This window comes from Pipistrellus hanaki (genome assembly GCF_964339955.1).
Source record: "Pipistrellus hanaki genome assembly, contig: scaffold_57, whole genome shotgun sequence".
Lineage (NCBI taxonomy): Eukaryota > Metazoa > Chordata > Mammalia > Chiroptera > Vespertilionidae > Pipistrellus > Pipistrellus hanaki.
In genome coordinates, this window is record NW_028182277.1 from 1 (window position 1) to 12,503 (window position 12,503).

Consider the following 12,503-nt stretch of genomic DNA (forward strand, 5'->3'; position numbering starts at 1 on the left):
CTCTCATTGATGTTTCTAACTCTCTATCCCTCTCCCTTCCTCTCTGTAAAAAATCAATAAAATATGTTTTTTAAAAGAAAAAAATAACTAAATAGTTGGAAAATATTTTTCAAAATATGTGACATATTAGAAGTGACTATAGATTTCTAAGATCTAAAATATATATTACCTTTTTTTCCTGCAGCGCCTTCTCCACCTCTGCAGGTTCTGCAGGTTCATTCATATTATCCAATGATGCCTGGGCCTTACTTACTCTAAATCACTTAGCCTATCTTTCAGAGTTTTCAACGTTTCCAAATACGCATGTCCAGGTTGACTCTTCATTTATGTTCATTTAAAAATACTTCATTTGAGAAAACAATGCTAGAAGCCTACTATTACTGTGTATAATATTAATCTTCTGTATATAATAAGGAAATTCTAGTACATAAGAAGTTAAACACTGTAATTAAAATTTAAAAGGGTCTCTGTTAGCTACTGGCATTCCACTGGCATCTCTGAGAGTCAGATAGTAACATCATTCCTACAGATGTTGAAGTTTGAAATATTAACTAACCCACTATCATTTTTCTTTATTTTGTCATGATGAAATATGTCTCTCTGAAGACTGTACTATAATGTTTCTTTGTCTCACATAATCTCTTTTTCCTCAGTAGCTATACAAAGAACAAAAGAAAACAAAGATCCCTTCAGCCAGTCTTCCTCTAAGCACAACGTGCAGACTGACTACCATTGCAGAGTGGTGAAACATTATATGGGACACCACAGCCAGGCTGCTGCAGGCACCCCGAGAAACAATGTCTGCAAAAGCCAACTGCACCCGCAAATGTAAAACCACAGACAAGCAACACTTGTGTGGAAAGGAGTAAACTTATTTGAAGCACAAAGTGGTCAAACCAGCTAGCAGCAAAAGTAAACCTAGCAACATTACTCAGAACCGGCAAAAGGTGAAAACACCCAAATCCCCATCAACAAATGAATGGGTGAGCAAAATGTAGTGCATACACACAATGGAATATTACTCAGCCTTAAAAAAGGAAGGGAATTCTGACACATGCTACGGCATAGATGAATTAGAGAATCTTACACTAAGCAGAATAAGCCAGTCACAAGAAAACAAAGACTACACGATTCCACTTATATGAGGAATCTAGAGCAAAAATTATAAATTAACTACAGTAAAAACAATGAAAAAAAGTCAAACACTTGCAGGCTAATTAGCATACTATTAAACAATGATTGGGTTACCAAAGAGATCAAAGAAGAAATAAAAAACACCCTGGTACCAAATGACAATGAAAACACAGCAATCCAAAATCTCTAGGACATAGTGAAAGCAGTCGTGAGATGGAAGTTCATAGCTCTTTAGACCTACATTAAAAAAAGTGGTAATAGGTAAGTAAAGTTCGTTGAGCAACTCTGGCCAGAGAAACTCGGGGAGGGCTTGTGGAATCTCTGGTGTACACGTGGTGGTTTGAAACACGGGTGACCACATGGACTTGCATCTGGAGCCTGGACAGGAGTTGGTGCAAGAGGAAAAGGACAGAGTCCACACCTCCCAAATTGGAATCTTTTCTCCAACACTTTGAAGAGAAAGAAAACTACATAACCAGACATGCAGAAAAGAGAGAAGGTGAGACAAAGAAATAGCCTGCATGTGAAAGAAAACCAGACATTACCAGAAAAGGAAGTAAATGAAATGGAGGCAAGCAACCTGTCAGAGAAAGAATTCAGAGAAATGGTGGTAAGGTGAAAGACAAATTCAACAATATGTATAAGAACCAAGAGGAAATGAAGAAGAACCAAGAAGAGATGAAGAAAAACCAAGAAGAAATGTAAAATGACTTGCTGCTATAAAGAACTCAATAGAAAGCATCAACAGTAGACTAGAAGAAGCAGAGGACTGCATCAGTTAACTAGAAGACAAGGTAGGAAAAAATACTCAAGCAGAGCAGCTTCTAGAAAAAAAAAATTAAAAAGCAAGAGGAGAGCCTGAGAGAACTTTGGGACAACATGAAACAAACAAAACAATCCACATAATAAGGATGCCAGAAGGAGAGGAAGCTGAGTAAGGAAAAGAAAACCTGTTTGAAGAAATAATGACAGAAAACTTTCCTGATATAGGGAAGAAAAAGTTCACACAAATCCAAAAAGCTCACAGAATCCCCAACAAAATGAACCACAAAAGACCAAAGCCAAGGCACATTATAATTAAACTGAGAAACACCAATAACAAAGTAAGAATATTAAAAGTGGCCAGAGAGAGACAGAAAATTACCTACAAAGACTCCCCCATCAGACTAGCAATACAGAGTAGCTGACTAGATAAAAATAAATAAATAAATAAAATGACACATATATCTGCTGTCTACAGGAAACCTACCTCAGAAAAAAAGACACACAGAGACTGATGGTGAAGGGATGGAAAAAAGGTTTTCAGGTGACTAAAAATAGAAAAGAAAAAAAAAAAAGCTGGGGTAGCAATACATATATCTCATAAATTAGATCTCTAAGTGAAAGACATAAAAAGAGGTAAGGAAGGCCATTTTATAATACTAAAGGGAACAAACCAACAAGAAGAAATAACTGTGGTAAACATATATGCACCCAATACAGGAGAAACCAAATATATATACAAAGAAACTTCTGGAAGATATCAAGGGAGAGATTGACAGCAATACAATCATAGTAGGGGACTTTAATACTCCATTATCACCATTAGACAAATCATCTAAACAAAAATTCAGCAAAGAAACATCAATCCTAAATGACTCACTACATCAGATGGAATTAATTGACATCTTCAAAACATTTCACCCAAAAGCCACAGAATATACATTCTTCTCAAATCAGAAATGAAAGAGCAGAAATAACAACAGACCCCACATAAATACAAAGGGTCATTAAAAAATACTATGAACAACTCTATTCCAACAAACTGGACAACCTGGAGGAAATGGACACATTCCTAGAAAAATACAATCTTCCAAAACTCAACCAGAAAGATTCTAAAAATCTCAATAGGCTGATAACTATGGATGAAATTGAAGCAGTCATCAAGAAGTTCCAAGAAAACAAAAGCCCAGGGCCAGATGTCTTCACAGAATTATACCAAACATTCAAGGAAGAACTAAAACCTATCCTCCTCAGAATATTCAAAAAAATTCAAGAGGAAAGAACACTTTTAAGCTCATTCTATGAAGCTAGCATCACCCTAATACCCAAACCAAATAAAGACAACATAATGAAAGAAAATTACAGGGCAATATCACTAATGAACATAGATGCCAAAATCCTCAACAAAATTCTAGCAAATTGGACCCAGTAGTACATCAGAAAGATCATACACGATGACCAAGTAGGATTTATCCCAGGGATGCAAGAATGGGACAATATTTGCAAATCAATAAACGTGATTCATCACATAAACAAATTGAGAGATAAAAATCATATAGTCATATAAATTGATGCAGAAAAAGCATTTGACAACATCCAACACCCCTTCTTGAGAAAAACTCTCAGCAAGGTGGGAAGAGAAGGATCATACCTCATCATAATATGACAAACCCACAGGCAACATCATACTCAATGGTCAAAAACTAAAACCATTTCCCTTAAGAACAGGAGCAAGACAGTGATGCCCAACCTCTTCATTCCTGTTTAACAAAGTATTGGAAGTACTAGCCATTGCAATCAGATAAGAAGAAGAAATAAAAGGCATCCAAATTGGAAAAGAAGTAAAACTGTCCTTATTTGCAGATGGCATGATATTGTACGTAGAAAACCCTAAAGACTCCATCAAAAACTATTAGACTTAATAAATTAATTCAGCAATATAGCAGGATACAAAATTAATGCCAAGAAATCTATGGCATTTCTTTTTTTTTAATATGTTTTATTGATTTTTTACAGAGAGGAAGAGAGAGGGACAGAGTTAGAAACATCGATGAGAGAGAATCATCTATCAGCTGCCTCTTGCAGCCTTGATATCCTACTGGGGATGTGCCCGCAACCAAGGTACATGCCCTTGACCAGAATTGAACCTGGGACCTTTCAGTCCACAGGCTGACACTCTATCCACTGAGCCATACTGGTTTCAGCTTATATGGCATTTATTTACACCAATAGTGAACTTACAGAAAGAGAGACTAAAAAAAAGCAATCTAGGCCATCTTGAGAGGAAGATAGGATCGTGTCAGAGGCCTGAATATCCACAGCCGCAGCGACCACCAAGCATCTGTGACCCCCAGAACTCGGATCCCAAGCGGCGCGAACACTTGCCCTCACAGGATTGCCCCACTGCTCAGCGAAAAGGTCAGATTTCGCGGGGAGAGGGTGGAGAGCGCTCGCGGCGAAAACAAAAAGCCTGTGCGCACAGAGCGCGCTCCCGGAAGCTGGAGGACAGGGGTGGTGATTACAAGTAGAAGCCCCCGCTGTTGGGCGGTTGTCACCCTTGAAAGTGGACGGGGCTCCTAACAGGGGAGATATCTAAAGAGCAACACATTTGGATCCGGCTCGGAGGGATATCGGAGAGTTGCGGGAGATTGCAGTTGCTCGGACCTGCCCCCTCCCCCCCTCCATAGTTCCAGCTTCAGAGAGGACGAAAAAAAAAAAAAAGCTGGAGAGGCTTTAGAGTCTGGGAAGTCAACCTAGAAACACTGCCCCCAGAGGCTAATTCACAAATTGACTCTAGTGTAATAAAAACAAAGCGAAACCTGCCTAAAAATCAGGACTGGATCATAACAATAGAGGAAGCGAATGACCTTCATTACTGCTAATTTTAATTAAATTTTTAAAATTTTATTATTATTTTTTTTTAATTTTTAAATTTTTGTTTTTTACTTTTGTTTTCATTATTTGCAACGTTTACTCAAGAAACTATTTTTTTTCTTTTTCCTCACTTGATTTTATCTTGATAATTATTACATTGTATATGTAATCAACATTATTACTACTACTAATTTACCTTTTTCATCTTATTTTCTTTTGTTTATTTTTATTATTTTTATTCCATTTGAATATATATATATATATATATATATATATATATATATTTTTAATTTCAGGATTACTGTTCTACAGTCTTTATCTATCCTTCTTTCTCCAACGCTTTATTCTATCTCAACCCTACCTTTATGCCCTCACCCTCTTTCCAATCTTTTCCTTTGATACCCTGTTTATCTTAACCCTTTCCTGCTCTAGATTTCCCCCATTCCATCTGTCTACCCCCTCCTAAAATTTCACCCTACTTGTATATATCTAATTTCCAACTACCTGCTCCAAACCCATTCACACCTCCCTCGCAGTTGTCCTAAAAACAAAACAAAACAAAAAAAACAAAACAGTCTTACTCTCTAACTCTTTGAAGTTGTATGTTGAATGTTAACTTTACTGAAGTTGTATGCTTTTCTTTTATAAGATTGATTTGCCTATGCTTTTTGTTTGATTGTATGTTTTTGTTAGCTGGGTTCTAGTCACCCTTATTGGTGGTTATTAATATCGCAAACACATTTCGATTCAGTGCCTTGTGTGTTGTACCTGGTTGTGTTGTATTTTGTGCCTTTAAATCAAAGCAGGAGAGAGAGAACTACACAACCAGACATCATAGATCATGGGGAGAGCAAAAAACAGCCCGCATATGAAAGAAAAGCAGGCTTCACCAGAAAAGGAAGTAAACGATATAGAGGCAAGCAACCTACCAGAGCAAGAATTCAGAGTAACGATCTTAAGATGGCTAAAAAGAATGGAAGACAAATTTGACAATTTGAGTAAGACCCAAGAGGAAATGAAAAAAACCCAAGAGGAAATGAAGATGACTCAAGATGAAATGAAAAATGATATCGCTACTATGAAGAACTCAATAGAAAGCATCAAGAGCAGACTAGAAGAAGCAGAGGATCGCATCAGTGAGCTAGAAGACAAGATGGAAAAAAATACCCAATTAGAGCAGCTTCTAGAAAAAAAAATTAAAAAGCAGGAGGAGAGCCTACGGGAGCTTTGGGACAATGCAAAACAAAACAATATTCGAATAATAGGGGTTCCGGAAGGAAAGAAAACCGAGGTAGACATGGAAAATGTATTTCAAGAAATAATGACAGAAAATTTTCCTGAGATAGAGAAGAAAAAACCCACACAAATCCAAGATGCTCGCAGAGTCCCAAGCAAAATGGATCCCAGAAGACCGACGCCAAGACATATTATAATTAAATTGGCAAACACCAATGACAAAGTTAGAATCTTAAAAGCAGCCAGAGAGAGACAGAAAGTTACATATAAAGGAACCCCCATCAGACTAACAACTGATTTTTCAACAGAAACTTATCAGGCCAGAAGGGAATGGGATGAAATATACAAAGTCATGCAAAGAAAGGGTCTGAATCCAAGAATACTGTACCCAGCAAGACTATCAATCAAAATTGAAGGAGAAATCAGGAGCTTCACAGACAAAAAAAGACTAAAGGAATTTATCTCCACCAAACCAGCAATGCAAGAAATGCTAAAAGGTCTACTGTAAAAATAAATAAATAGGAAGCGAAGAAGGAACACAGGGGTATAGAATAAAAATGGCATCAAAGGAGTACCTATCATTAATAACATTAAATGTAAATGGTTTAAATGCTCCAATCAAAAGACATAGGGTAACAGATTGGATAAGAAAACAAGACCCATACATCTGTTGTCTACAAGAAACCCACCTCAGAAAAAGAGATGCACACAGACTGAGGGTGAAGGGATGGAAAAAGGTTTTCCAGGCAAATGGAAATGAAAAGAAAGCTGGGGTAGCAATACTTATATCTGACAAATTAGATCTTAGAGTGAAGGACATAACAAGAGACAATGAAGGCCACTTCATAATACTAAAGGGAGCAATCAAACAAGAAGAAATAACCCTGGTAAATATATATGCACCCAATACGGGAGCACCCAAATACATAAAAAAAACTGCTGGAGGACATTAAGGGAGAGATTAACAGCAATACAATCATAGTAGGAGATTTTAATACCCCACTGTCACCCTTCGACAAATCATCCAAACAAAAAATCAGCAAAGAAATATCAATCCTAAATGACTCACTAGACCAGATGGAATTAATTGACATCTTCAGAACATTCCACCCCAAAGCCACAGAATATACATTCTTCTCAAATGCACATGGGACATTCTCAAAGATAGACCACATTTTGGGACATAGGCAAAGTCTCTTCAAATTCAAGAAGATAGAAATCATATCAAGCATCTTCTCAGACCATAATGGCATAAAACTGGAAATTAACTACAATAAAAATAATCCAAAGAAATCAAACACATGGAGGCTAAACAGCATGCTATTAAACAAGGACTGGGTTACCAGAGAAATCAAGGAAGAAATTAAAAACATCCTGGAAACAAATGACAATGAAAACACAACAATCCAAAATCTATGGGACACAGCAAAAGCAGTTTTGAGAGGGAAGTTCATATCCTTACAAGCCTATTGCAAAAAACTAGAAAAAAGTGTAACAAATGATCTAACTCTACAACTCAAAGAGTTAGAAAAAGAGCAACAAGAAAAGCCCAGTGTAAGTAGAAGGAAGGAAATAACAAAAATCAGAGCACAGATAAACGACATAGAGACCAAAGAAACAATACATAAGATCAACAAAACCAAGAGCTGGTTCTTTGAAAGGATAAACAAGATAGATGGACCTCTAGCCAGACTAACCAAGAAACAAAGAGAGAGGACCCAAATAAACAAAATCAGAAATGACAGAGGTGAAATAACAACAGACCCCACCGAAATACAACAGATTGTTACAAAATACTATGAACAACTCTACTCCAACAAACTGAACAACCTGGAGGAAATGGACATATTCCTAGAAAAATATAATCTTCCAAAACTCAATCAGGAAGAATCTAAAAATCTCAATAAACCAGTGACTTGGGAAGAAATTGAAACAGTCATCAAAAAGCTTCCAGCAAACAAAAGCCCAGGGCCAGATGGCTTCACAGGAGAGTTTTACCAAACATTCAAGGAAGAACTAAAAACTATCCTCCTCAGACTATTCCAAAAAATCCAAGAGGAAGGAACACTTCCAAATTCCTTCTATGAAGCCAGCATCACCCTAATACCAAAACCAGATAAAGACAACTCAATGAAAGAGAATTACAGACCAATATCCCTCATGAACATAGATGCTAAAATCCTCAACAAAATTCTAGCAAATCGACTCCAGAAGAGCATCACAAAGATCATACACCACGACCAAGTAGGATTTATTCCAGGAATGCAAGGATGGTACAATATCCGCAAGTCAATAAACGTGATACATCACATAAACAAATTGAAAGATAAAAATCATATAGTCATATCAATTGATGCAGAAAAAGCATTCGATAAAATCCAACACCCTTTTCTGATAAAAACTCTCAACAAGGTGGGAGTACAAGGATCATACCTCAACATAATAAAAGCTATATATGATAAACCCACAGCCAACATTATACTCAATGGGCAAAAACTAAAACCATTCCCTCTAAGAACAGGAACAAGACAGGGATGCCCACTCTCGCCACTCCTGTTTGACATAGTACTGGAAGTACTAGCCATTGCAATTAGACAAGAGGAGGAAATAAAAGGCATCCAAATTGGAAAAGAAGAAGTAAAGTTATCCTTATTTGCCGATGACATGATATTGTACATAAAAAACCCAAAAGACTCCATTAAAAAACTAATTGACTTAATAAATGAATTTGGTAATGTAGCAGGATACAAAATTAATGCCAAGAAATCCATGGCTTTTCTATACACCAACAGAGAAACTGCAGAAACAGAGACTAAAAAAGCAATTCCATTTACCATCGCACCAAAAAAATTAAGATACCTAGGAATAACTTTAACTAAGGAAGTAAAGGACCTATATGGGGAAATCAACATCATCAAAATGTCCATACTTCCTAAAGCAATCTATAGGTTCAATGCACTCCCCATTAAAATACCAACGACATATTTCACCGACCTAGAAAGAACTCTCCAAAAGTTCATTTGGAACAATAAAAGACCCCGAATAGCCACAGCAATCCTGAGAAAGAAGAGTAAAGTAGGAGGGATCTCAATACCAGACTTCAAACTATATTACAAAGCCACTGTTCTCAAAACAGCCTGGTACTGGCACAAGAACAGACATATAGATCAATGGAATCGAATCGAGAACCCAGATATCAACCCAAATCACTATGCTCAACTAATATTTGACAAAGGAGGCACGAATATACAATGGAGTCAAGACAGTTTCTTCAATAAATGGTGTTGGGAAAATTGGACAGACACATGCAAAAGAATGAAACTAGATCACCAACTTTCACCATTCACAAAAATAAACTCAAAATGGATACAGGACTTAAACATCAGACGGGAAACCATAAAAATACTAGAAGCATCCACAGGCAGCAAAATCTCAGACGTATGCCAAAAGAACTTCTTCACTGATACTACCCCTAGGGCAATGGAAGCTAAAGAGAAAATAAACAAATGGGACTACATCAAAATAAAAAGCTTTTTTACAGCAAAAGAAACCATCAACAAAACAACAAGAAAGCCCACAGTGTGGGAGAACATATTTGCAAATGATACCACTGATAAAGGTTTAATCTCCAACATCTATAAACAGCTTATACAACTAAATAAAAGGAAGATAAATAATCCAATTAAAAAATGGGCAATGGACCTAAATAGAACATTTTCAAAAGAAGACAGAAGGAAGGCCAAAAGGCACATGAAAACATGCTCAAAGTCACTAATTGTCCGAGAGATGCAAATCAAAACAACAATGCGGTACCATCTCACACCTGTCAGAATGGCCAACATCAACAAATCAACAAACGACAAGTGTTGGCGAGGTTGCGGAGAAAAAGGAACCCTCGTGCACTGCTGGTGGGAATGCAGACTGGTGCAACCACTGTGGAGAACAGTGTGGAGTTTCCTCAAAAAACTGAAAATGGAACTCCCATTTGACCCAGTAATCCCACTCCTAGGAATATATCCCAAGAAACTAGAAACACCAATCAGAAAGGATATATCCACCCCTATGTTCATAGCAGCACAATCTACAATAGCCAGAATTTGGAAACAGCCTAAGTGTCCGTCAGCAGATGATTGGATCCAAAAACTTTGGTACATCTACACAATGGAATACTATGCGGCCATAAAAAAGAAGGAATTCTCATCATTTGCAGCAAACTGGATGGAATTGGAGAACATCATGCTGAGTGAAATAAGCCAATCAATGAAAGAGAAACACCACATGACCTCACTCATTTGCGGATAACAAAGAGCATTATAAACTGATGAACCAAAAGATAGATATAGAGACAGTATATCAACAAGTAGACTGTCAAATTACAGCGGGTAGGGGAGGAAGATCTGGGGGAGATAATAGATCAACCGAAGGACTTTTATACATGCATATAAGTATAACCAATGGACACAAAACTCTGGGGAGGGAGGGGATGTGTGGGAGGGAGGGTGGGGGGCAAAAAAAAAAAATCAATAAAATATATTTTAAAAAAATGAAAAAAAAAAAGCAATCTAATTTACCATCACACACACACAAAAAAAATTAAGATACCTAGCAATAAACTTAACTAAGGAGGTAAAAGATCTATATGCAAAAATTATAGGACACTGAAAAAAGAGATAGAGATTGACATAAACAGATGGAAGAACATACCATGTTCATGGGTTGGTAGAATCAACATCATCAAAATGTCCATACTACCCAAAGCAATCTACAGATTCAATGCAATTCTCATTAAAATACGAACAGCATATTTTTCAGAGCTACAATGAACTTTCCAAAAATTCATTTGGAATTTAGAAAAAGACCCCGATTAGCTGTAGCAATCCTAAGAAAGGAGCACAAAGAAGGTGGGATCTCAATACCAGATATCAAGCTGTATTACAAAGCCACTGTTCTTAAAATAGCCTGGTACTAGCAAAAAAAACAGACATATAGATCAAAATAGGGAACCCAGATATTGACCCAAACCACAATGCGCAATTAATATTTGATAAAGGAGGTATGAACATACAATGCAGTCAAGACAGTCTCTTCAATAAATGGCATTGGGAAAATTCGACAGATACATGCAAAAATAAATAAATAAATAAATCTAGAGCACCAACTATGGTGTCATACACAAAAATAAACTCAAAATGGATAAAGGACTTAAACATAAGATGGGAAACCATAAAAATATTAGAGGAATCCACAGGCAGTAAAATCTCAGACATATGCTAAAGGAACTTCTTCACAGATATTGCTCCAAGAGCAATGGAAACTAAAGAAAAAATAAGCAAATGGGACTACATAAAAATAAAAAGCTTTTGCACAGCAAAAGAAACCATCAACAAAACAACAAGAAAACCCACTGTATTGGAGAACATATTTGCCAATGTCATCACTGATAAGGGTTTAATCTCCAACATTTACGGGGAACTCATACAACTTAATAAAAGGAAGATAAACAATCCAATCAAAAAATGGGCAAAAGACCTAAATAGACACTTTTTGAAGGAGGATAGAAGGAAGGCCAAGAGACATATGAAATCATACTCAGAGTCACTAATTATCCAAGAGATGCAATCAAAATAACAATGTGGTATCACCTCACACATGTCAGAATGGCTATCATCAACAAATCAACAAACAACAAGTACTGGAGAGGATGTGGAGAAAAGGAACCCTCATGCACTGCTGGTGGGAATGCAGACTGGTGCAGCCACTATGGAGAACAGTATGGAGTTTCCTCAAAACACTAAAAGTGTAACTCCCAGTGATCTCACTTCTAGTAATATATTCCAAGAAACTAGAAACAGAAATCAGATATATGCACCCCTATGTTCATAGCAGCACAATTTACCATAGCTAAGATCTGGAAACAGCCTAAGTGCCCATGAGCAAGTGAGTGGATTAAAAAAGTGTGGTACAGCTACACAATGGAATACTACGCTGAGATAAAAAAGGAGTTCTTACCATTTGTGGCAGCATGGCTGGAACTGGAGAGCATTATGCTAAGTGAAATAAGCCTGTCAGAGAAAGACAAATACCACATGATCTCACTCATTTGTGGAACATAATGAACAACATAAATTGATGAACAGGGACAGATCCAGAGGCAGAGAAGCATTGATCAGACTGCTAAACCTCAGAGGGAAAATAGGGGAGGGTGGGGGTAAAACCAAAGGACTTGTATGCATGAATATAAGCCTAACCAATGGACACAAACACTAGGGCATTGAGAGCATGAGTGAGGGAGGGTTGGGGGGGGAGGGGTTAGTGCTGAGATGAGGACACATACGTAATACCTTAATTAATAATGAGATTTTTAAAAAGAAAGTGAGAATGTGTTTAAAATCCTACCTAATAAAAGAGTAATTGCAAATTAACCATCACTCCGCTACACCTACAAGCCATGCCCACCAGCCACACCCACCAACCTATCAGAGCAAGTATGTAAATAA